The sequence below is a fragment of the Equus przewalskii genome, chromosome 6 (genome assembly GCF_037783145.1).
Source record: "Equus przewalskii isolate Varuska chromosome 6, EquPr2, whole genome shotgun sequence".
Lineage (NCBI taxonomy): Eukaryota > Metazoa > Chordata > Mammalia > Perissodactyla > Equidae > Equus > Equus przewalskii.
The window spans coordinates 64,014,282-64,042,268 of NC_091836.1; the positions used below are offsets into that span (position 1 = coordinate 64,014,282).

Genomic DNA, 27,987 nt, shown 5'->3' on the forward strand with positions numbered 1-27,987 from the left:
CCCATAGCTGGTTAGTGCCAACAGATTATACATCAGGGCTAACAGGAAAGTGATGCCTGCCAGTTTTGTGGTGTTAAATGATGGAATGTAGAATTAAAATGGTGTCTTGGAAAGAAAAGTGGGCTTAATCTCCCTGCTTTGTCAACTACTAACTGTGTGATTCCAGGCAAGTTACTTTCTCTCTGTGTCTCATTTTCAGCAAGATTTGAGGTCAGAAAGCCCCAGTTTCAAATCTTGGCTGTTTCTTAATAGCTTTCTGACCCTCGACAAAACCTTTTATTTGCTCTAAATTTCAGTTGTATCTTTAGTAAAAGAAAATAACTATGAATACTTGCTTCATAGGGTTGCAAGAATTAAGCTGAGATAATATATGTAAAGCATTTGGATATGTGCATGGAACATAACAAGCATTTAATAAATGTTAGCATACTGAACACATATATTGCATTGTTCCTATCACTTGTATTTTGCCCACTCTGTGTCAGGCACTCTTCTACTGCCTGAATATAAGATTTATATAATTGAAGACCGTGGTGAGGATTAAATTAAGTAATGCTTACAGACTGATGAATAAGGACCTGACATTTATTAGATGTTCAGTAAATATCAGAACGCAAGATACAGTGATATATAAGAAAGCTGAGCATTCACATAGGCATAATCTGAGTTAGCAATGAAGAGTGGAGAAGGAATTATTTTATTCATTCGTTCTTTAATTCACTTATTCTCTTCAACAATCTTTGTCACCAGTTCTGTGCCTGGCAGGAGTCCTATGCATCAAGGGGAAAGCAAAGGTTAATAAGACTGGGTTTCTTCCCTGTAGATTGTCTTTATTCTGAGACCTCCACAGGTGTCTGTGGATGAATTTCAGAGTCAATGAATTCACTAAAAGAATGTGCAAAATTGAGTATCTTTATTTTCCAGGAAGAGCATCTGTCACTTTCATCAGCTCTTTGAGAGCGCCCCTAGGACATCTCAATACAGAGAAAAGGGTGGACTCTGATCCTCAGTTATACTGTTCGTGGCACTATTGATCCCTCAGCCGCCTGGACTTTGAACTTGGACATAACTGGGTTCAAATTCCAGATGGCTTCCCTGGTTGCTCTGTGATTTAACTTGAACCTCAATTTCCACATGTATAAACCTGGGATAGTGATCCTTACCTCTCAGGCTCGTCTCAATAATGAATGTCAAAAAGCAACTCACAGCATCTGACACTTTTGAGGAATTCAAAAGTAGTGGCTCCTCCCACATTGGTGCCTGCCTCTGAGACCAGCAGGATGCCTTCCTCATCAAAGAAGCTCATCATAGCTTATTGATTGATTGTCACTGATCAGGATCCCGTGCTTTCAGAGACTAGTCACGTGCAAAAGTGACATAAAGAGTCAAAACAAGAGCACAATTAGTGATCATCAAAGCAGAAAACCTTGGCTCGTGCTCCTGATCTCCATATCATAATCCATATGTATCAGCTTACATTTCTCATATTGTGCCTGTGTTCACCTATCACTTTAGATGTAATCCCTGTCACAATTTAGTTGTGTAGCCTCGAGATCCAGATCTCCCCAGGCATTACAGAAACTAGCATCCCGTGTACATGAGGTGTGATATTTGGCACAAATGCACAGTTATCCCTCAGATGTTTTCCACTCGAGAGGATACTTCCAAGCTTAGAGTTACAGGGTGGCAGCTCACAGGAAGAAAAGAGGCTGCTAAAAGCCAGAGAAAGGTGTACAAATTCTGATAAGTAAAAACAAAGTGATAGTGGTAGTGGGGAGGGGCGTTTCACGGAATGATTGAGTAAGTCACTCTGAGAAACAACAGTACAGTTGTCCCTGAGTATCCGCATCGGATTGGTTCCAGGAACCCTGAGGATGCCCAAGTCCCTTATAAAAAATGGCGTAGTACAATGAGTATAGTTGGCCCTCCGTATTCGAGGGTACGGCATCAGTGGATTCAAAACCCCTGGATATGGAGGGCTGACTATAATCACATGGAAAAATATTGAGTCATTATTACAATATAGCAAATACATGTTACAACTGTGCTAATAATAATGCAGATTATTCTCACCATGGTGCACACCTTGTCTTTTCTCAGTGAAAATCTGTAACAGTCTCCAGCACCCATCACCATAGAGCCAGTGTCATGAAACCTGCAGCATCAGCTCAGCCTGTGACTCCAGTGTGGTCAGCGCAGGGCTGAACTGCACATCTGAGAACTGGAAGAAATTTGGTTGACAGGGGTTTAAGTTAGCAAGTAGATGGAACATTGCAAAGAGATGTTGGTAGAGAAAGAAACAGATCCCAGAGTAATTTTGCTTGGGAAAAAAGCGAATTGTGCATATGGCTACTCTGTGAAAATGTCTCTACCCATTATGATAAATGCTTACTTGTGCCTTTACTCTACATGGAGTCAGACACTCATAGTGGACCTGGACTGATGCACCTCGAGAAAAGCAATTCCTGTCTGTTTGCATGGTAGGCACAGAATGGTTTTGGCCGCTTCTCACAACCATCAAAGTGAAGAAATCTTCAAAGTCCCTGTAGAAGAAGGATAAAAAACAGAGACAAAAATTTGGGCCATCATGAAACTTTCGTTCTAGGCGAGAAGACATAATCAACAAATAGACAAGTATATAACATAGCATTAGATAGCACAGTATGAAGAAAATTAATGCTTGGTGTCAAATTAAATGGAAATGGTGTAAAGAATCACTCTAACTGGATCCAGTAAATCCTAGATTTTGGCCTGTTAATGGGAGATGTTTTTTTCTGTTTTACTATGCACTGTTCTAACATATGTTGCAGAATAGATCATACCCTACTTCTCTGACACTATGCAGATTACCAATTCTTGGATTTATGAGTTTGAGAATGAGACAGAAAATAAACGGGTCTTCTTTGTGTCATTTGTGCCATTCTAATAAAAGAAACGCTTCTCATTTTCCATAAATTTTATTGTGCTGTTAATTATATAAATGTATAAAATGTATGTCGTATTACAGCCCAAAGTGGCATGCTGCTATATTATGGTTAACAACCAGCTTCTAAAATAAGAACGATGACAAATAGAAAGCATATGAGCAAAACTAAAAATTAACTTCATTCCTTCATTCTCTTTCCTTTAACACTTTTTTTTTCTACAGGCAACTTAAGTAACAAAGAATAAGTCTGACCAAATTAAAACTCCACAATTCACCCATTTGTTTACTAAAGAGATTTCCATTTTCCTCCATCTACAATTGTTTCCTCTGTTTTAAATGTTACCAAAAGATAATGTAATTCATCTCCCTGGTTTCAAAATGATTTACCTTCTCCAGGCTTGTTTCAAGGGTTAGAAGCATGCTTTCTTATCCAAGTTGTACTTGTACATTAAAATTTAACGATAGACGTTGCTTATGATTCTTCACATTTCACTCTAGCTACTGTAGAATATGATGCATTCATTTACACAGAAAGCTTCGTAATGTAATTCAATTACAGGAACTAAATACAGACTGTGTTGTTCCCTGACCATTTATTCTACTTCCAGCCTTGGACACAGACTTCTTCATTTTATATTTCTTCTTCAACAGTGTGTATAAAAAATGCACTAAAAGCTGCTGCTTTCTCAACAACATCATGGTCACAGTTAGTTAAATATTTAATGCCACCCAGCACAAGGCAGGGCATGCAATGAGCATGAACTTGACTATGAAACCACGGTAATGGGTTTAGGTCCCGTGAGTCCCCGGTCTGCTCTGTGCAGATACACCAAAGAGGGAAGAGTTTCATCAAGATGCAAGTTTAAATAGGAATCTGTCCTGCCTCATCCGCTGACAAAATTAATTATAGATCTCTGAACCTGATGTGCTTTCCTAATATCTTGCATCACTTTCCTAGTCTGCAGTCAAGCTGAAATATTCAGCATGGCTTTGTATAATTCCAGATAATTCTCTTTTCCAGAGTGACACTTTGCAATGCATTTTGTCTTGATAACTTACTGCGTGCCTGATAAAAGTTTTCATTAGTGATTTGCTGTTAGTCCTCTCAGTTGTGCTTTGAAATTAGGACAATCCTTATTGCAATAGTAGAAAAATTCTGAAAGAATGCAAGAGCCCTTTCCGTGGGAAAATTCAGCCATTTTCTCTAGGGCGTATGTCTTCAAATGAAAGGACAAGACAGTAAATACAGTAAAAAATATTACAAGATATTGCACCTTGTGACTCTCACAGTCTGCCTTAAAAAAAAGAAAAAGGAAAGAAAAAAAATACCCAAAAGATTTTTTTTAACCCACAATTATGGTTTTATTAGATCCAACACACTATTTGTATTAAAAAAGAGGTTATATCTCTAAGAAGTTTAAAGCACAAGTTTATAACAAGACGGACAGAAAGCTCACTGTGATATCAATGTTTATCAATGGGCAAAGTTATTTCATTTCTTTGATCTTTAGTTTCCTCATTTATAAAATAAAAATCCAGCTTTGTGGATTTGTTATGATAATTACATAATATGATACATAGAAGGTGATTACCACAATGCTTGGCCCATCGCAATCATTAAATGTCAGCTTAAAAGTAAATACAATACTTTATACAATTTCAAATATCTGCCTAGGCTTTCTGTTGGCTCTGTCATCTTAAAAGTGAATCTAAGGAGTAAGCTTGATAAAAATCTTTAGAGCTGATCCTAACGAATACTCAAACATTCCTGTTTCATTGTGATGCGTCCTCTTAACGGATGCTTGGGGAGTATTTATTGATATACTGCATTTACTATTGTTAAACAAGAAACTGCTGAGCTCAACCAGGTTTTATTTTCCTCCCATTTTCTCTAATATATAGAACAGTACTCTTAGCTGCAGGATATGGTAGAGTCTAGCTGGATTTTCTGGACCATCTCCATTAGCTCTCTCTCCCGACATCTGAGCTGCCATCTCCCCATCATATGAATCAGGCTCCTTATTCTCTTCAAGGCTGCACTGTAAAAAACACCTCCCTTCCTTCCACTGACTTGACCTACCTCCTTCCTTCTTGATTTTCTTTTTTTTAATTTCCTCTAATCATGTTCAGTAGTCTGATGATGATGATGCAGAAGAAGATACTGTCAAAGTCTTTCTCTGTATTTGGGGGTGAACTTGCCAGCCAAATCTCAGTGTGGAGAAAGACAAAGTCAAGGCACTAGATCCCTCCTGGAAGGCAGACTAGAGGGTCACTCTAGAACAGAGGTGAAAGCAGTATTCATGATGGTTGATGAAAAGAATCCTGGGTTGAGGTTAAGTTGGGTAGAAATCGCTAAAAAAGGAGATGGTTAAAAGAGAAGTAAGGATTAATGCTAGGGAGGCAAAGCTGGTAGATCAGAATCAAGTCAATGAATGGTAGATGTTATGTTTCCTTTATTTATTTATTATGTTTCTTTAGGACAGTCACGGACCCTTAAAGGGACTCAATTAGGCTGGACGATAAGCATCCTTGATGTTGTCTTCATCAAAATTATCATCTTCATTACTATTGTAATTATCATTATGATGTTTTAAGAAAAATAGGAAAGTATATTAGTGTTACATTAAAATAGTGAAACAATAGGTTAAAGAAAAACTTGGTTATCATTCTATAATCTTTATTCAGCAGGTTGTTGACTGATTTTTATTGAGATATAATTCATATAGCATAAAATTCACCATTTTAAATTGTACAGTTCAGTGGTTGTCATTCTCCCTTCCATCCCATGCCTTAACAATCTGATTGTTTTCTTACTGTTTGGCCACATCTTGAAAACTTATGGATCTGACTCCCAGTTAATCAAGATTTACTAATCAGAGTGTGTTAGTTTCTTACTGTGGCTCTAACAGATTATGGCAAATTTAGTGGCTTACAACAACACACGTTTAGTATCTTGCAGTTTGGGAGGTCTTACTGAGCTAGAATCAAAGTGTTAGCAGGGCTGCATTTTTCTAGAGGCTTAAGGGGAATCCATTCCCTTGCCTTTCCCATTTCTAGAGGCTACCTGCATCCTTTGCTCATGGTCCTTACTTCAGCTTCAAAGCCAGCAGCATAGCATCTTCACATCTCTCTCTGACTTTGTTCCTCCTGCCTCTTTCACTTATAAGGACCGTTTTGGTTACATGTGGGTCCACCCAGATAACCTGGGATAATGTCTCCATCTCATGATCTCTGATTAATCACATCTATAAAAGTCCCTTTTGCCATGTAAGGGAACATTCACAGCTTCTAGAGTTTAGGATGTGGACATCTTTGGGGGAGGGCATTGTCATTCAGCCTACCACACTGAGATTAATATTAAGATGTTATATTGCATGAATAATATTACGTTAGTGTATTTTTTATGTTAGATGAGGTCTTTCACCTCCTACGAAATTTTCTTGAACACTTCTCTGGATTTCACAGCCTATGAAATTTAAAAGCCCTCCTTAAGATGTATGCTTATTTCCAGGGAGCTTACATTTTTCCACACTGTGTCAGTTCCATCTGAAATGAATTCCTGTTCCTGATTTCCCCAAAATATATCCACCACACTAGTTGCAAGTTTTGCCTATTTTACTGAAAATTTGGAAGTTTGTGGGGATGCCCATCTATCTCACTCATTTTTCCTTTCGTTTTTTTCACTCTTACCTTCCCTATCCCTCTTCTTGTTCCCCTGCTCTCAGATATCCTGGGACCCCCAAATTCTTCTCTCCCTATTATGCAGATCAGTTCATGTTTGAACAACTTTATCAACCTTGAAAAACTACAGCAAAGCACATCAGAGCAAGGGGCAAAATGATGTTTCTTCCAATTTTAAATATAATCCTAATACTTATGTAAAGATTGTTACCATACATAATTGAAAAATGATGCTAAGTGTCTTCAATTATTTGGACACGTATTTGATATGGATATCTGAATATTATCTCACTTATTGGCACTTATCACTTTTTAATTCGATTTGCATAATTACTCACTATTTACCAGGTATTTTCTTAACTGCAAATATAATAAAGAAGAATAAAACGTAAAGTCTTAATATCGTTGGCTCACATTTTTATCAATCTCCTTTAGCCATTGTCCACTCATATCTTTGCTTTGACTATCACCTTTGGTGAATGGTCTCGTACCTATCCACAGCTAGTGGTCAACATAAGGTGATGGCACTAGAAGACCTGGGTTTGACACTACTGTAAATGGTGTCCACCAACAATACTAATTGCCGTGGAAATAACAGTATTAGAATAGGAGATTTTTAAGAGATAAAAGTGATTTCCTGGGGGCTGGCCGGGTGGTGTAGTGGTTAAGTTCACATGCTCCACTTTGACAGAACAGGGTTCACAGGTTAGGATCCAAGGCACAGACCTACATGACATTCATCAAGCCATGCTGTGGTGGCATCCCACATACAAAGTAGAGGAGGATTGGCATAGATGTTTGCTCAGCGACAATCTTCCTCGAGCAAAAAGAAGATTGGTAACAGATGTTAGCTCAGGGCCAATCTTCCTCACAAGCACACACACAAAACGATTTCTTGAATAAGCTTCTTAAAAGTATGCATCTAGCACAACAAGATCTCAGAAATTTCGTTTCCTTTATGCATCCACAGTGTATATACATCTCCAAAACCTTTAAAATGGCAGCGACTGTGTCTCTCTTTCTCTCTGCTTGGCATAGAGTAAGTGATGAAAATAAAAATATTTATTGAATGATTAAATAAATACATATATATCAATGCACTTCACAAAATAGTAACCATGACCATTGATGACCACTCACTATGCGCCAGCTGCTGTGCTAAACTTTGTGTATACATTAAATATTTTTACTCCTATCATACATATAAGAAAATAAAACTCAGGGGGATTTAGTAACTTATCCACAGTCATATATCTATCTGTAGCTTTCCTCTTAGCTATTAGCCTGTATCACTCTCTTCTTATCATACTCAACCATAATTATCTTATGGACTGTCTGGCTCCCTTACTAGACTGTGAATTCCAAGAAAATAGTGAATTCCAAGAAAATAGTGATTTTGACTTGCATATCTCTGTATAATCAGTGCTAAATTCAGAGCCTAGCAAAGAGCATATGTTCAATGACTCCTTCTGGGTTGAAATGATTAATCTTTGGAGAACCCCCTCAAGAAAAGGAATCAGTGGGGAGGACTTGGAAATTAGTAGAGCTATGCTCAGATCATTCATGCAAGCTGAGCTATGCCAATTAGGTCATGCCCAATCCCTAGGTTCATTTTCTAGTAGATAATGTGAGCTACTGAAAAAGTTTCAGATAAGGGTCAGCTATGTCTGTAATTTTGATATCAAGTTATAATAAAAACAAGTCAAACCGGATTCTGCCATGCTCACAGAAATTTATTAAATACATTCATTAGCAATCATTCAAAGAACAGTTTATGTATTCTATATTGTAATCTCAATAAAGTCACGTGGAAGTTTTAGTTGTTCTGACCACCACCTGGTATGAAAAATTCACTTGGGCTGGATGTGAACAGAGATAACTCTTGTAGTCATCATCAGGCAATCACAAATTCTCCTGCACTGCAGGCTAAGCACAGATCACTTTAGGATCAAGCTGTGGCCACTGTCCTGGAGGATATAGTTTAAGGGATATAGTTAAGGCTATAGTTAAGAATTGTTCACTGAATTCTTATATTGTGATTCTGAAAGGAGAGGAGAGACTTACTGAAGTATGTGAGCAAATCCTCATGTCTAAATACCTCCAATTTCACCAGTGAGAACCTACTTCTAACAGTCATCATGCTAATTAATAAGCCACTGATTTCACCAATGCAGATTCTTTTTGGACAGTCATCAGGTTAATTACCAAAGGCTCAAGTGATGATGGAGAGATGCATAAGGAAGCCCTAGAGTTGAGTCTGGAGGATGGTCTTTCTGATGTAATGCCAAGTGAATGCCATAGAATGTGATTTTTGATAGAATAACTGAGATTTATATCTTAAGCTAACACACTCACAATATCAAATCATTAATGTTAAATTAGATATAAATACATATACATATGTGTACATATGTATGGGTACATGTATGTGTGTGTGTGATCAACTTTCTCTTTTCTTCCAGGGACCATCTGCTCTCTAGAATTAGTGTTTAGAGTATGTGATCTAGGTGGTTTTGGTAGGTTCTCCAGAAGTAATCTATTTTCTGGGAAGCCTTGTCTCTAATCGTATTCAAATTTTACTTTTGTCTCATCTTCAGTTCCAAAATTTGTAGAAATTTCATATAATTCAGATTTATATATTTAATATACTGTGATTAATAGATCTTTTTCATGTTATTTTTTCCTTCTCAAGTAATTTATAAACTTATCCAGAGAAAGGATTAACTTTTTCCGTTTTTATTTGCTCATCCATCCATTTCATAAATGTTTAGAGGCATCAAACTAGGTTCTTTCCACTCTCTCTTTTGCACTTCGATGCCCACATGAAACTGGGCTCAGGAAACAGTGCATGTACTATAAATATTGTTGATTGACTGAAAAGCATCCTATTATGAGGCCATCATTATTGAAGTTTGCAGGTTTCTTCTCCTAATTTCAAAATGCCTTTTTCATTTTAGATCACCCCAGATAGCTGTCTCACGGCATCAATCTATCGATTCTCACTGCACGGGGTAAAGAAGAAACCACCGCATCAGGTATGGTTTCCAGGACCAAAAAGAACCCAGTGAAAATTAAATACATATAATGCACTTCAGAGTGAAACTTTAAAAATGTTCTTACAATAGAACTTGAGGCAATTGATTTTAGAAATTACTAGAAGCAAGGGACCATTTTTTCTCTACTACAAGATCTCTTTTGTGGAAAAGAAACTATTTATACAAGTACTTGTTAAAGCTTCTACATTGCAATTTACTCCACCTAATAATTACCCTATCAACACATATTCTGTCTAAATGCCTTTAGTCACAGTCCTTCTAGTATAATCGGGGGGTTCATTGTTCTTCTGTTTGATGTGCTCTGGAAGCTCGCAGCATCTTATTCTAATCAGTATTTGATTGCATTGTCTGTTGAAATGAAAGTAACAATGATTAGTAGGACAGATGTTTCCCTTCAATGTGAAAATGTAGGGGTTAAAACCACAAATTAAACTGAATACTCAGTCTTTGATTGTATTTTTCAAGATGGTGGGATTCAAATTTTTGTGAAGTAGAAATCAGGTACTAGTGAAAGTTGTAAAGATGTGTGACCTGCAAAGTACATGATATCTGGAAATAGCTGCACTGTCCACTCTGGAGAATAGACACACAACTGTGGTATGTTGGGAAAATGAAATATCATTTGCTTTTACGGATGGTGATTTTGACAAAGAGACTGGGAGAAACATGGGAAGGGAAAACAAAACAATCAGAATTTCATGCCAAGTGCATCAGTGCCTCAGTATATTGACAGCAGGATTAGAAAAGCCTGTGAATGGATTATCATCATCTATTAGAATACTACCATTCTTGTTGATATTAGATATTCCTCTGCTTGTTGGCTGAAAATCCTATAAAAATCAATTGTTTATGACATTTAGTTGTCAAAATACAAAGATTTTATAACAGCTAACTGATTTCTCTCATATTGGTCATACCTATCTCTTATTTCTAAGTATATTCCCTATTTAGTATTTTTCATTGAGATTTCCAATTTATTAGGTCATGAGAAAAACTTAAAAATATAATGTATGTGTCAATGAATTGACATTAATTTCAAAGTTGAGGAAAGAATTGAGGCCAAGGTGATTCCCATTTGTTTGTTTGTTTATAAAAACAGTATGGTAATTCATACCTTTTATTTAAATAAATTTTGCAGTAATCCCTTCTCTTCAACCTTCACAAAGACTTGCTGAGAATAAGTAATGCACAAAGCTGCAGAATATAGATGAGCAGGCTAGACTGGGGGTGGGTTCCTGGTTAGCCAATGTCCTGAGGAAGAACAATAGAGTCAAGCTTAAAATCCTAATGTATGATGTAAGTTACCATCACATCAAGAGTGATAGCATGTGACTTTCTGACTACAACAGTCTCAATCATCAGTCTCATTTGGGGTAGCCCCTTGTTTATTGTCTGGATTACTTAGACAGTTATTAAGAATAGGGATGGGGGCCAGCCCGGTGGTGCAGCAGTTAAGTTTGCATGTTCCACCTCCCGGCGGCCTGGGAATTGACGGTTCGGATCCGGGGTGCAGACATGGCACCGCTTGGTGCGCTGTGCTGTGGTGGGCGTCCCATATATAAAGTAGAGGAAGATGGGCATGGATGTTAGCTCAGGGCCAGTCTTCCTCAGCAAAAAGAAGAGGATTGGCAGCAGTTAGCTCAGGGCTAATTTTCCTCAAAAAAAAAGAGGGATGCATATCTTTCGATTAGAATGAGTCCTCTGACTACTGATCTGCTCAGGGTTTGTATAAAATCACTCTCTAGATCTCTTTAGATTATGGGCCATGGGTCTAATCTGCTTTACTAAGCTTTATTCATATGCAATTAGAAGGTTAAAAATGAAGCATCTTTGGAGTCAATATCCGTGATTAAGAGGTTATTGGTCTTTCTGGTCAAAGAGGTGGTGCTACAGTGGTATTTCTGTGTTCCCTGATGCCTTCACTATTTCATAGCATACTCACCCCAACCACACACACATTTCTTACTACTTTTGACCATGGCATTTACTTGACATATACTTTTGTTTGTTTTAATGCCATTAATTTAACCTAAAGGCTTTTGACCAAACTCACATTTGGAAAACACAACAAACAATAAAGGAAGAGTGTTTCAAAGTTCATATGACTGCCTTCATGATTCTGGGCAAACCATTTCAACCCTTCTCCTTCCTACGCCCTGGAGGAAAGGCCTCTGTGAAGGCTAGCTCCTCTCACATTGGGACTGAATATCTTTGTCCTTTCTTTTAATTTTTTTTTGTCATCAGACAAACAGATCTATTTTGGTTGTCCCATTTGATAACTACCTGACCATTTGAATCTTTTTACAGCATAAATACAGCACAAGTAGACTTAGGATCACATCTCGCCTCATCTTTCACGGGCTGTGAGTCAGGAACAAGTAATTTAATCTCCTTTTGCTACAGCTGCTTCCTTTGCAGGTGGGAACAATGATATTACCCCAAAGGGTGTCTCCAAGGATTGAACTAGGTAATGCATTTCAAGCTCTTAGTATACTGGGTAGCTCAGAGCAAGCGCTCAAAAATGTTGACTGTATTATGAAATTGCTTAGATTATTAATCAGAGTGGTAGATATGGATATAGATTAACAGAGTCATCACAAGGAATAAGAATGGCTTATCTATTTTTAACTAGTTGGAATTGAACAAAACCTTATCACTAAAAGTGCACCAAAGGGGCTGGCCCCGTGGCTGAGTGGTTAAGTTCGCGCGCTCCGCTGCAGGCAGCCCAGTGTTTCATTGGTTCGAATCCTGGGCGTGGACATGGCACTGCTCATCAAACCACACTGAGGCAGCGTCCCACATACCACAACTAGAAGAACCCACAACGAAGCATATACAACTATGTACCGGGGGCTTTGGGGAGAAAAAAGGAAAAAATAAAATCTTTAAAAAAAAAAAAAAGTGCACCAAAGATAGCTCGGAGTTTGAAGATTTGCAGAGCCTCAGGTCTTTTTCACTATTGATTATCATCGCAAACACAGAAAACTAGGAGTATAGAATGTTCCATATATGGAGTTCAATATCTGAGAACACTACGGTAAAAGTGACCATGGATATCACCTAGCCCAAAGTTTTTTCAGACTAGATTGTTTGTTTGGATTTGTTTTGTTTGATTTGGTTTTGTTTCTTATGTGGAACTACACTATATATAAAAGTTATACAAGGAGAGCTGATTTATTTGGGAATGGGAAAGGCTCAGATTCTTGTTTGTTCAACTCTCCCACCAACACCATCCCCAAATTTTCTCTGAAGACCCCCGCAATGATTAGAGAACACAATTTAGAAAACACTGACCTACTCCAGTCCTCTAAACTTTAGGATGGAGAAACTCAATCCAAGAATAGAGAAGTGACATGCCCAGTGTCAACACATTGAGAGACAGAGAAGTCTGGATAGGCTGACTTCCATCTGCTGGATCATGCTGACTCTGCAGAATCCATTCAAAGTTTAGGATAGCAAATATGGTTGTGGAAAATGTGGGCTTCCCTCTTTTTTGCCAATCATATCATTTTGGTGGTTGCACATGTATTACAACAGCAGTTCTCAAACTGTGGTTCCCAGTCAGCAGCATTAGCATAACTTTTTGTCAATACAAATTCTTGAGCTTACCCAGACCATGTGAATCAAACACTCTGGTGGTGGAGCCCAGCAATTTATGGAACAGCAAGCCCTCTGGGGGATTCTGATATTCACTGAAGTGTGAAAACCTCTGTATTAAGCAAATTCTTTGGAAATTAGCTTCATACATAAAATAATTTTAACTAAATGGCTTATTTACCAATGGGCAAAACTGATATGAAGATACATAAATTTCTGTAAAGAAAAGAATTAAGAGGAAGAATGAAACTAACATTTGCTGATCACCTGCCATATACCAAGCACTCTTTGATTTCTATTAGTTATCTTATTTAATCCTTATAGCAGCACTCTGAAGGATGTATTATTATCTGAACTTTGATGGGAAAATTAGATTCAGAGGGACTAAATAACTTATCTGAGATCATTCAGCTGAAAGTTGCACAGCTAAGATTTGAACCCAGATATAGTTGGCTCGAAAGCCTTAAATCTTCTCATTATGTATTGAAACCCACTGGGTTCTGCACACACACACACCTGGGATGGAATATATGCAACTCTAGGGGAAAATCCATGCATTTGATTTTCATTATCATTATGGAGTGCTTTCATGTTGCTTATACTTGGGATGTAACATACCTCTCTCTTGATATTATATGGAAACGATGATTTGTCACTCTGACATGGTATGGCTTTTCTACTCTTTTTCGTTATATTTATGTCTATGTGAATATCAATTCCCAAATTTCTATATACTTGCCTAACTATGACAAGCTAATAGATATTTATATACTTATTTTTTTTCCCTATCATTCATGTAAGAAATAAATATAGATCTAGTGTGTCCTGTTTGGGACATCTAAGAAGTTTCTGTAAAATGAATCATCACCTTAGATATTCTGTAAATAAAATCATATAAGTATTATGTAAATGTAATTACCTATAGAAGTAATTACAGGGATATGCACTGCCAACTTTGGAGCTGTAGCATGTGGAATTTTAGGAGAAGGTAATTATATATCACATTCCCTAAAGCTTCAACATTAGAAAGAAGCTCATCAATTTTTATATCTGAAAGAGACATTAAATATTTTATTTTGTTCTGTAGAGGGTGTGGTGAGTGGGTGATTTGACTAGAAATGGAGGATGAGGAGGTGCTGGAAACTTGGAGGATATTCCCATTGTGGAGGTGTCACAGTTTCAGAGCTGTTAAGATTACATTCCAGTTATAAGACTTGATGATCTCTACTTGAGACCAGTGTTCAAAGGTCAGGGAGGAAAATTCCCCTTGCCTCTTCCACATTCTAGGGTATTGCCTGGAAGAATGTCAGTCACATAATCTAGTACTTGGTAAAGTCTAGAAGACAGAACTTGGTTGTACGGATTATATCATTGGCTGCCAGAGGAAAAATAATCTAAGGAGATGAATGCATAGTAGCAGAGAAGAGGATGCAATATTAGTACTTGAGGACCTGTATCAAGTATTGTATCTGAAAGGTAATATGGAGTCTGTATATAGGAGAAAAGACCAGAAATCAGAAGTTAATGAGGTCACATCTGTAAGCAGACAAAGCAAGAAGGTCAGATACACAATCTTGTTGAGGAACGAGTAAATGTTTGGGAACCAGATAAGCTAACTTCAAGACTCAAGAATCAGAGGATGCCTTCTTCTTTCTAACACAAAGATAGCAATCAATCACTTGTGCTACATCCCAATATCCTATCTAAGGCCAAGCTCTGTTTCATTCTTTCTTTTTTTTTTTTTGCAAGGAAGCTTGGCCCTGTGCTAACATCTGTGGCCAATCTTCCTCTTTTTGCTTGAGGAAGACTGTTACTGAGCTAGCATCTGTGCCAATCTTCCTCTATTTTGTGTGGGATGCTTCCACAGCGTGGCTTGACAAGCAGTGCTAGGTCTGCGCCCAGGATCTGAAGCTGCGAACTCGGGCCACCAAAGCAGAGTGCGCGACCTTAACCACTATGCAACCTGGACGGCCCCTCTATTCCTTTGAAAGTAAAGATCTCTACAGTTTCCTTACTTTTCTTCAACTCCACCGCTATTACCATACTCCATGCCACCATTATCTCTTTCCTGAATGACTGCACTTGCCTGCTAACTAGTCTTCTTTCTGCCACTTATTCACTCCACAATCTGTTTCCATTCTGCAGCCAAAGAGATTAACCCTCAAATCACTCCCTATTGCTTTTAGAGAAAATATTAAAGTCCTTAATGTGATTTACAAGACTCTGCATGCTATTACTCCTGCTTACTTCTGCAGCCTCGTCTGATGCACCCCTGCTCTTTCTCAACTCAATGCTGTTCATTTTCAGTTCCTCTAGGTGACGTGCCTGCTCAGGTCCTTTCTGCATAGAAAATTTTCTCCATTGTAATTTTTTCTTTTAGGTCTTACAGTCCTCAATTAAAATATTGTTTCACCAGGAAACACTTCTTTGATGACTTCCTCCCAAAACACAGGCACACATATGCACAGACACACACACACACACAAACACCCATGTTTGGTCCCCTGTTACATTTCCTCATAGCTCTGTCTTTTCCTTTACAGCACTAACTAATTTGCAATTATGTATTTGTGTGTTCATTTGAATAAATGCCTGCACTCCTACTGAACATAATCTACGTGAAAGCAGGCACTATGTCTTTTTTGATTATGGGTGTATCCCAGGGCTTAGACCAGTGGCTGGTGTAAATTGTTTCCTAATCAAAGTCTTCTTAGATATGACACCAAAAGTATAAGTGACAAATGAAGAAATAGGTAAATCAAACTTCACAAAGTTAAGGAGTTTTGTGCTGTAGACAATATTGTCAATTAAGTGAAAAGAAAACCCACTGAATGAGACAAAATATTTGAAAATCATATACCTGATAAGGAATTCATATTCAGAATGTATAAATGATGATCACGGCTCAATAATAGAAAGATAAATAATCCAATAAAAAATGGGAAAAGGATATGGATAGACATTTCTCTAAAGATAGTGTACAAATGATCAAAAAGCACATGGGAAAATGTGCATTACCCAACAGGAAATGCAAATCAAAAACATGATATGATGTTACTTCACACACACTAGGATGACTATAACAAAAATTAAGGATAATAACAAGTGTTGGGGAGAATACATACAAATTGGAATTCTCATATGTTGCTGGTAGGGATTAAGAATGGTATAGCCACTTTGGAAAACACTTTGACAGGTCTTCAAAAATGTTAAATATAGAATTATTATATGACTCCTAGCAATTTCACTCCTAGTTATATACCCAAGAAATTTCAAAATGTCTTCATACTAAACTTTGTACACAAATGTTCATTATAGCAGTAGTCATAACGGCCAAAGAGTAGAAACAACTTACATTTCCATCAACTGATGAGTAAGTTAACAAAATATGGTACTTTCATGCAATGGAAAAGTATTCAACAATAAAAAGGAATGAAGCATTGATATGTGCTGCAACATGGAGGAAACTTGAAAACATTATGCTAAGTAAAATAAGCCAGCTACAACAGACCATAAAAAACCAATAATGGTCATGATTCCACTTACATGAAAGATCCAGAATAGATAAATATACAGAGAAGGAAGTAGATTAAGGTTTACCCAGGAGTGGGTAGGAAGAGAATTGGGAGGAAATAGGGAGTGACTGATAATGGGTACAAAGTTTATTTTTATTTTTTTGTAATAAAAAGTTCATAAAATTAGATTGTAGTGATGGTTTCACAACTTTGTGAATATACTAAACATCATTGATTATATACTTTAAATGGGGAATTGTATCATACAAGAATTATATTTCAGTAAATCCATTAAAAATTGTTTTAAGTCATGACATGGAAAGACAAGTTTCTTATATTTAACTTGTGGGTGCAGTATTTGCACTGAAAGATCAAAAATTATTAACACACACATACCCACAAAAAGAAATGCAAAACATCAGAAATGGTAACTACATGGGTAAATATTTTTTAAAAAGTGTCTTATTTTTAAATATATTTAAAAGGTAATTAATTGTTTAAAGAAAAGTATTAACAATGTAATGAGTTTTATAACATACATAGGAGTCAAATGTATGACAATAATAGCAAAAGGCCAGGAGGGAAGAAATGGCAGTATATTATCGTATGGTTCTTATACTATGCATACAGTGTTATCATAGCATCTGAAGGTAGACTAACTAGTCAAAAATGTATACTATAAACTCTAAAGCAACTATCAAAATAATAAGCCAGGTGTAGCTAAAAAAAGAAAGTAAAAAGCAAAAGAACATAGTTAATCCAAAAGAAGACATAATAAGAGGAAAAAGGCTGCAAAGATTATATGGGATAAGTAGTTATATATAAAAAAAAAAGCATGATGGTAGATTTGAAGCTAACTGTATCAATAACCTCATTAAATATAAATGGACTAAACACCCCAATTAGAAGTCAAGAGATTGTCAGATTGGATAAAAAGCATCTATCAACCATAAGTAACATACATTAAATATAGAGATACAAATAGGTTAAAAGTAAAAGAAAATGGGAAAAATATATCATGCTAACTCTAAGCAAAAGAAAGCTGCAGTAAATATATCAGACAAATTAGGTTTCAGGCAAAGACTATTACCAGGAATAAAGAGGCTCATTTCATGGGGCTGGCCCCGCAGCCGAGTGGTTAAGCTCGCGCGCTCCGCTGCAGGCGGACCAGTGTTTCGTTGGTTCAAATCCTGGGCGCAGACATGGGACTGCTCATCAAACCACGCTGAGGCAGCGTCCCACATGCCACAACTGGAAGGACCCACAAGGAAGAATATACAACTATGTACTGGGCGGCTTTGGGGAGAAAAAGGAAAAAATAAAAAAATCTTTTTTTTTTTTAAAAAAAGAGGGTCATTTCATAATGTTAAAGGAGTCAACTCATAAAGTGGAAATAATGATTCTAAACCATTATGTACCTGATAACAGAGCTTCAAAATATATGAAGTAAAATGTATTGGAACTGCAAGTAATCAATAAATCTATAATCATAATTAGAAATTTCAATGCCCCTCTCTTGAAACAAATAGGACAAGTCAAGAGAAAATCAGTAAGGTTATAGATGATTTTAACACTAGAAACTCACTTGGCATAATTAACATTTATAGACTACTCCACTCACCAGGAGCAGAATATAGGTTCTTTTCAAGTGCCCACAGAACATTTAGCAAGATAGATCATATTCTGGCCATAACAAATGTTTCAATAAATTTAAAATAATTTACATTACACATATATCTTCTATGACCACAATGAAATTAATTTAGAAATCAATAACAAAAGATATCTGGAAAATCTCCAACTTTGGAACACTAAATAACACACTTCTCAATAACCCATGGCCCAAAGAAGAAATAAAGAGGGAAGTTAGGAATTATTTTGAACTGGATGAAAATGAAAATGCAACATATCAAAATTCGTGGGATTTAGCTAAGACAGAACATAGAGGAAATTTTGTAGCACTAAATACCTATTTTAGACAATAAGAAAAGTCAAAATTATGACCTCAGTTTCCACTTTAAGAACCGTATAAAAGAAGAGTAAATTAAATGCAAGGTAAGCAAAAGACAGGAAATAATAGAGTCAATGATCTCCTCAATGAGATAGAAGACAGAAAAACAATAGAGAAAATCGATGAGACCAAAAAGCTTATTCCTCAGAAAGATCAATAAAATTGATAAACCTCTAGCCAGATTGATCTAGAAGGAAAAGAGAATAAACACACATTACCAATATCAAGATGTGACAGTGAATATTATGAACCATACCAATAAATTTGACAACTTAGATGAAATGGACAAATCTCTTGAAAGACACAACTTAGCAAAGCTCACTGCAGTGTGTTAAATAGTATCCCCCAAATTAGAGTCTTTGTAGATGTAGTTAGGTAAGGATCTCAAGACGAAATCTTCCAGATTTAGAGTGGACCTTAAATCCAATGACTGATGTCTTTATAAGAGAAAAGAGACAGCGATTTACACACAGAGAGACACAGAGAAGAAAGCTATGTGAAGACTGAGGCAAAGATTGCAGTTATGCTGCCATAAGCCAAGGAGCCACTGCAAGTTGGAAGAGGCAAGGAAGGGTTCTCTCTAGAGCTCTCAGAGAGAGTTTGGCTCTGCTGGAACCTTGATTTCAACTTCTGACCACCAGAAAAGTGAGAAAATAAATTTTTGTTGTTTCATGTCACCTAGTTTGTGTCAGTTTGTCACAGTCGCCCTAGGAGACTAATACTCTCAAGAAGAAATAGATAAATTAAGTGACACTATAAATGTTAAAGAAATTGAGTTTATAGTTAATAACCTCCCCACAAAGAAAAGTCCAGGCCAAGAGGGTGTGGGGGATCAAAATTTGCCACTCCAAAGTGTGTCTCTGTGGCTAGATTGTTTTTAAAAACAAAAGAGTCAGAAAGAAATTTTGACCTTCCATCTAACTGCTTAAGAGAATTTAAGATGGAAGGCCTGTTCCAGGAAGGAGTTAGTACCAAAAGATAACTACAGTATAATATAAATTAGGTGTGCTAGACAGGGAGAAACCTGTTAAGGGCCATTTAATCAAAGTCCTCTCCATGTCCCATTATCTCTGCAAGGCATGTTCATCATTTGTTTACCAAATCTTTGCTTTTCCATCTCCATGTGAATTGCCTTCCTCCTCTGTGAAGTCCCAAACCACCATGCCCAACACCCTCTTTTGTCTTTAGCTGAAGATGGTATTTAAGGTAGTGGCTTTGGCCTTTATTGGCCAGTTACTCAGATATCCTGGGTTTCTCCCATGTAAACATGTTAGTATACTTTGATTTTCTCCTGTTACTCTGTCTTATGTCAGTTTAATTCTTAGGCCAGCCATAAAAACCTAGACGGTAGATGAATATTCTTCCTCCCCTACAAGGGCTTTACTTGCAAATTCCACCAAACATTTAAAGGAGAAACAATAGCAACTCTATACAAATTCTTACAGAAAATTGAACAGCTATGTTTCTCAACTAATTATTTGAAGCCAGAATTACCTTAATACCTAAACCAGACAAAAACATTACTACAGATTAACATCCCTCTCAAACATAGATGCAAAAATTCTTAACAAAATTTTAGCAAATGAAATCTGACAGCATATAATATGGATCACACATGCTATACAATTGAGGTTTATTACAGCAATACAAGGTTGACTTAGTGAACCACATAATCATCTCAATAGAGGCAGGAAAAGTATTTTAAAAACTCTAACATATATTCCCGATAAAAACTCCTATTAAACTTGGACTAGAAGGAAACTTCTTCAACCAGTGAAGGGGCAGAGAATAGTGAAAGATATTGTCTCCCCTGAAGATCAGGAACAAGGTAAGAATTTTGCCTTCCCCGCTTACATTTAACACATGGCTGAAGATTCTAGTGTATGCGTTAGAAATAAAAAAGGAAAATAAAGAGAGGGAAAGAAAGATATCCAGATTGGAATGGAAAAATTAAAACTGTTATTGTTTGCAGATGACATGATCATCTATGTGGAGAACCCCAAATAATGCTTTTTTAGTAGAAAAGCTACAAAAAATCTATTAGCCCTACGTAAGTTTATCAAGGTTGTAGGATACAAAGGCAAATTGAAATTTGATTTTTAACATGCTGTTTAAAGTAGTATCAAAAATGTGAGGGACCAGCCCCATGGCATAGTGGTTAAGGACAGCACCTTCTGCTTTGGTGGCCCAGGTTCATGGGTTTGGATCCCAGGTGCAGACCTAAATCACTTGTCAGCCATGCTGTGGAGGCATCTCGCATGTAAAGTAGAGGAGGATTGGCACAGATGTTAGCTCAGGGCTGGTCTTCCTCAGCAAAAGAAAAAAGGAGAAAGATTGCCAATGGATGACCACTCAGGGCAGATCTTCCTCACCAAAAAAAAATAATAATAATTCACAAATTGGACTTAATCACAATTAAATACTTTTGCTCTTTGAAAGACACTGCTAAGAGAATATTTAAAAAGCCACAGACTTGGAAAAAGTATTTGCAAATCAAATATCTGATAACAGATTTTATTCCAGGATATATAAAGAGCTCTCCAAATGTCCTTATAAGAAGTCAAACAAACCAATAAAAAACAGGCAAAGAATTTTACAGCTACTTCACCAAAGAATAATTACAGATGGTAAATAAGCATTTATCATTAATCGTTAAGGAAATATAAATTAAAACCAGAAAAGATGCTATTACACACCTATTAGAATGTCTAAAATTAAAATGAATGATGACACTATTTGTTAGTAAGGATGCGGAGAAACTGGAAATTTTATACACTGCTGGTAGGCATGTGAAATGGTACAAACCCTTGGGAAAACATTTTGATGATTTCTTAAAAAGTTAAACATAACTCCCATCAACACAGCCATTACAATCTTAGGTATTTAGCCAAGAAAAATGAAAGTATACATCTATACAAAGACTCCCAGATGAATGTTCGTAGTTACATTATTTGTAATATACCAAAACTGGAAACAACCATCAACAGGTGAATGGATGTACCAACTACGGTACAGCCATACAACAGAATCATTCAATAACAGGCAATAAAAAGGAATGAACTACTGACATATGCAGCAATATACATGAATCTCATATTATTTATTCTGAGATAAAGAAGCGAGATAAAAAAAGAGTACATACTGTTTGATTTCCATTTATATAAAATTCTAGAAAGTGCAAACTAATTGATAGCAACAGAAAATGAATCAATTGTTACCTGGGGACTGGGAAGCAGGCAGGAGAGTGGGATTAAAGGGGGCAAGAGAAACTTTTGGGGTGATGGATATAGTCATTACCTTTGTACTGGTGATGGCTTCATGAGTATAGACATATGTCAAGGATTATCAATCATGTAAAGCACAGAGGTTTGGAAGAGCTGAAAAATGGAGACTGAGGCAGGCAATGGTGGGGACCGCCATGGTGGTGCACCAGGCTTTTCCCCAGTCTGCATGGGGCCTTGGACTATATTCATCGGGCAATGTAGAGCCCGCGAGTGGGGCCGTGGCATGATTTGCATTTTAGCAACACGACTGGCAGCAGTGAAGGGATAGGACGAGCAGCACACATTTTTTTTTAAACATAGTAATGGAATTGCAACAAATGTTCCAAATAATCTCTGCAGGATTTCCAGTGATACCAATTAGCATATATTTGAAAAAGTGCTGGTGGGGGTAGGGATTTACTCTGCAGCTGTTGAAACAAATTAGCCCACATTGGCCTAGAAGCTAGTAAGGGGCAGAGCCATGACTTAAAACCAAGCCTGTCTCATTTCAAGGCCATTTGTCTTTTCACTACGCATTCTATCCCCAACCTGGATGCAAATCTCATTCCAAAGCCTATTGGTGATTAGGACTCATGTAGTCAAAGGAGAATTTTCATGATTTTCTTCAAATCAGAATATAGATCGGATGTTATATCATGCCAGGGCCTGCCATGGTGGTTCTTAATGGAAGCCAAACAAGCCATACTTTCATGTGGCGGAAGCATGCCGTACCACTTGTGGATTACATCCACACCTCTTTATTTGAAAACACGGGTGGATTCTAAGTTCCTCCCCAAAGCAGCACAGATTAAAAGTGATTAGAATGGGGATTCGTTGTCTTGCTTAGGGACAATAAATTCAGTAGGCCACGATGCTACACGTGGGCACAGAGCTCCTTATTGGTTCAAGAACAGCTCCTCTAATCCAACTCAGTTATTGTTTCTCATGGAAGCACTAACAGCAGAGAGAGTAGAAAGCCAGAATAATAAACTTAAATTAGTTGGCAAAGGAGAGGTTAAACTTTAAAATTAGCAGTCTGTCTGGAAACATGAAAAGCAGTCCCCCCTATTCCATCCTGTTTGGAAAGCTTTGAAGGAATTCGACATTTTGACAATCTGAAGTGTCAGTCATTCATTCTGTGGCAAATGCATAGAAACCTACATGAAATTTGCCGCTTTGGTTTTTCAAAACTATCGAACAAAAACCCTCTTTGGACCTTGGCTAATAGTACTAATCAAAACTTTAATAATAGACTTGTCATTTACTCTTTTTATTATAAGTTGGATGGATCTGGAGACTGCTTATGCAATTTTCACACAAAGGAATGAGCGGTGAGTGTTTCAGGCTTGTTACAAAATAATTTTTGCAGGCAAAGAAGGAAAGGGAATAAAGCTGGGCCTAAGGATTAAGGAATGCCTAATTTGGCTAAATTTTATTTAGTCCTGGAGAGAGAAAAAGGAAGTCATTTCTCATTCCCTCATCCATCAGTTACTTATCAAAGTTAATGTGCATCATAATTCATTAAGCAGAACAGTAAGGATACAGTGGGAACAGGATAGACTCTGTCGTGTTGTTCGTGGAGCTCATAGTGGAAACTAGTGAAGCAGAAGGATTAAAATTTACGCCTCGGCTTAAGACAATACTAGATTTAAATTCTGACTTTTCCCATACTGTGTCTGATAAACTTCACATCCCTACATCTTTTTCCCTTATTTGTAATCAACCATAACAGAAATACACACCTCAAAGGATTTCAGTGAGGATTACATGACATCATGCATCCAAACCACTTCTAACTCAGCAGTATGTGCTGTGCACCTGATCAGCACACATTGCAGGTTGTCGTGTTGCAGTTGGACGTATCATTGCAGACCAGTGGGATTAACTGTTGGTCAGGCCCTTTGCATGTGTTATCTCATTTAGTCTTCATAACAATCCTCTATTATTTTCATTTTACCACTGAGGAAACTGAGGCACAGAACACTTAAGAAACTTCCTTAAAATCATTAATAAATGACAGGGTCAGGACTTGAATCAAGTTCTCGCTGGTTTCCAAACCCATGTGTTTTCCACTCTGCAATGCTGCTTTCTAAGCTAAAACTAATAAGAAAAGAATAATAAGAAATATTCATTTATTAGTGGAAATCTGTTGGTATAGTTCTATTACTAACTAAAGCTGCTTATTTATATCAGTATCCTTATATAAAATTGAATTGCAAAGCAAATATAAATTTTCTTATTAGACAACATGATTTCTCAGAGAATTCCCCAAAGAATATGCCGTCTCTTCTCATAAGTCTTTATATGGATCAGTTTTGGTTGAATTTTACAGCCATGTTTGTGTTGATTGCAACTGCTGAGCCAACACTTAAGAGAGTGTTCTGAAAACAAATTCTCTCTTCTTCTTAAAATTACATGTAAAGGCTCATATATCAAGCACAAATAGTTGGAATCCCTTTTAAAATTATATGAAGCAGTATAGTCTGAGACTCTCTCTGTTCCAGGTGATATTATACAGTGGTTAATTGGGGTTAGACAAATGAGGTTAATTGAAGTCAGAGATTAGCACTCAAAGCTCCACCTCAGTCCATCCCTCGCTGTATAGCCATGGGCGAGTTAATCTTTCAGGTTCAGTTTCCTTGACTGTAAAGTAGAGATAATAGTGATAGCAAATAGCACCTATGCATAGTGCTGTTTTAAGCATTAAGTGAGGTCATGGTGCAGATTAATCAGCCCAGTGCCTGACAAGTAGCACTGAACAAACCGTGGATGTGCTTGTTTTTGCTGTTTGGTTGTGTAGATCTCCATAGCTAGTTCTTTTCAAGTTCAAGTGAAACATTCTAACAAATAGCCAATCCACGAGGATAGATAAATCTATGAAATACCTTTTGATGGAAAATGTTCACCAGAAATTTTCAATTCTCTTTCAAGTCTTCTGATTGCTTCAGAGAAGGTCTTCAGTTAGGGGTTAACGCACACGTGAAAACATCTGGCAATCTTCGTTTGAACAAAGAGGAGTTCAGTGTGAAAGAGTAACATATAGCTAGGCTTTCTCAGCCTACAGCTGCTGTAGGAGTGAGAGACTGGTTCGAAAGATGCGAGTCAGAAAGCTTAACCTGAAATATTGAATCCCTCAAATTGTACAGTAGTCTATACATTTATAGAAGATAACAGAACTCTCCCATGAAAAGATAATATGATCCAGGGCCCAAATCTCAGTTTCCAATGCCAGTCTCCAATAGAAGGTACCAAAACGCCCTGGATAAATGGCTGTTTTTAGAGCTGGGGCATGGAATATGTAAGATAAACCTGGACCATCTTGTAGTGCCAAAGACGAAGGAATTGCTCAAAACACAAAATGATGAGACTATGCCAAAGGGACACAGAAGCCAGCTCAAAGAGCTCCCGATGGCAAGCTGGAACAATGTGACTAACAAAATAAATAAGGTAGTATTGACCTATACCCCCAAGTACAAAATGAAGTCCATACAGATATAAGTAAATGATAGAATAAAAAGTAAATAAGGGAGAAGAGATGAATCTCTCATACAGGAGAATTTCAAATAATTTATGTAAATACTTGCCCCTCTACTCCTTGATGATGGGCTATGCTTAGTGACTTGCTTACAAAGAGTACAGTATGGAAAGGGGGAGAATAACTTTACAGTAGAGAATCTTGGAAAACCCTCCCTTAGGTTGTTGATTAACGTTAACATCATCAGTGATAAGTCACACGTTGATCACATGTACTATTGACATGTGCTGAGAATAGCACTTCACCTGTGGAGGTCTTCCTGCCCAAAATCCATAACCCCAGCTAACCACAAGACAAAAGTCAGACAAACCTAAATCGAGAAAGATTCTATAGAATACCTGAAGAGTAGTCTTCAAAACTGTCAAGGTCATAAAGGAAAATCTGATAAATTGTCACAGCCCAGAGGAGCCTAAGGAGACATGACAACTAAATGTAATGTGGCATCCTGAATGGAATTCTAGAACAGGAAAAGCACATTAGGAACAACTAATAAACTCCAAATAAGGTATGGAGTTTAGTTAATAAGAACGTATCAATATTGGTTCATTGATTGTGACAAATGTGTCATATTAATATAAGATGTTAACAGTAGGAGAAAATGGGTGAAGGGTATACAGAAACTGTACTATCTTTCTAACTTTTCTGTAAACTTGAAATTATTCTAAAATCAAACATAATACGCAAAGTATTCTTAAAATGACGTAACTAACTTTAAGCTTGATTTTTGATACTTTCTTTTAAAATTATTCTTATTGTCCAATATGGTAGTTATTAGCCACCTGTGACTTCTGAGCACTTGAAATGTGGCAGTCTAAAATGAGATATGCTTTCAGTGTAAATACGCACCTGATTTGGGAGACTTAGTGCATACAAAAAAAGAATGTAAAATATTCTCATTTATAATTTTCTTATTGATTATGTATTGAAAACTTTGGATATATTGGGTTAAGTAAAATATATTATTAAAAATAAATTTACCTTTTTTTTTTTTAAAGATTGGCACCTGAGCTAACATCAGTTGCCAGTCTTCTTTTTCTTTTCTTCTCCCCAAAGCCCCCCAGTGCATAGTTGCATATTCTAGTTGTAGGTCCTTCTGGCACTGCTATGTGGGATGCCCCCTCAGCATGGCCTGATGAGTGCTATTAGGTCGGCGCCCAGGATCTAAACTGGCAGAACCCTGGGCTGCCACAGCAGAGTGTGTGAACTTAACCACTGCGCCACGGGGTCGGTCCCCAAATCTACCTTTTCTTTGTACTTTTTTTAGTATGACTACTAAAACATTTAAAACTTCTTATGCGAATTCCATTCTGTTTCTATTGCACAGCGCTGCTCTAAACTTTTAACAAGGGCATGTTTGGGTATCTTAGGGGGCAGGTATGTATTCTGTGTATTTACTCCAGTGTTTGTGTATATGTGGTGTTTCCATATAATACTTTTGTGGTTGTTGTATTTTTTAATGGACGATAACCCAAGCGCTTGAGGAGGAAATCCAAATAAAAAGGTTCAGCCTTTGGGGCAGATTTTACATTTAATTATTCATTTGCCGGAAGTAATACCTAAGAACCTGTCCAGGCCCTCTGCAGTTTGATGGATGGTCTTGGAGTTTAATTTGTCACCTCTGATGCTGCCTGCAAGGCCCATCTGCCATGCTACTAGGATTCCTCTGTACCTTATTTCCCCCAAGGATTCTATGAGATAGAATCCTGACCTATGGTCAGTATATACCAAAGACAGACAAGGTAGAGACACATTCTTTATCCCCTGTTATTTAAGACCATAGGTGCTCTTGCCATGAACAATGTGTTACTACAGCCCAACCTTACAAACTCCCATTGCCTGAAGTGAATGGTGGTTTATGTGAGTAAAGCAGCACTGTTTATATTCACATTGCCTTTTGGGTGATTCTTGACAATAAAAAAGAAAAAAGAAAAAAACGTTTTCTTCTATTTCTCCCTGAAGAAGTCCTTATTTTTTAAGCCCTAGCTTCAGCTACTTCTGATTGTCAACCCACCTCATCCCAACACTAAATATCTCTGTGCTCCCAGAACACTGGGCAGACAACACTGTCTTTGACAATATGGCAACATATTCCTGTCAGGACCATAGAGGTATGTCTCTCTTACTCACTCAAGTTTGAGATCCTTGGCAGAAGAGATCATATCTCTTATATGGTAGCAAGATGTAGGAAAGGCTTTTTGAGACTGACCTAGTTGCCAATCCTTACGTTGGAGAGCACAAATCCAATGAACACTCAAATAAATGTAGGCAAAACTATTAGACCAATATAAAACAATAGGTAGTTAATAAACGAATGAGTGAATGACCACAATAATATCATCCTTTACTTACATATGCATCAAGTTATTGAATGTGCTACTTAACTCCAATTACATTTACAAAGTC

The 27,987-nt window shown here is 37.1% G+C and overlaps 1 protein-coding gene across 4 annotated transcripts in view; it reads left to right on the forward strand.

The window, feature by feature from the left end:
- The window catches only part of TENM4 (teneurin transmembrane protein 4), a 2,704,309-nt gene that overhangs the window by 633,615 nt on the left and 2,042,707 nt on the right, over positions 1-27,987 (forward strand). For all 4 annotated transcript variants that reach the window (XM_070625735.1, XM_070625734.1, XM_070625736.1 and 1 more), the window contains one exon: positions 9,565-9,642. The gene's annotated coding sequence lies outside the window, so the exon portion shown is untranslated. The remainder of the gene's footprint in view (positions 1-9,564; positions 9,643-27,987) is intronic.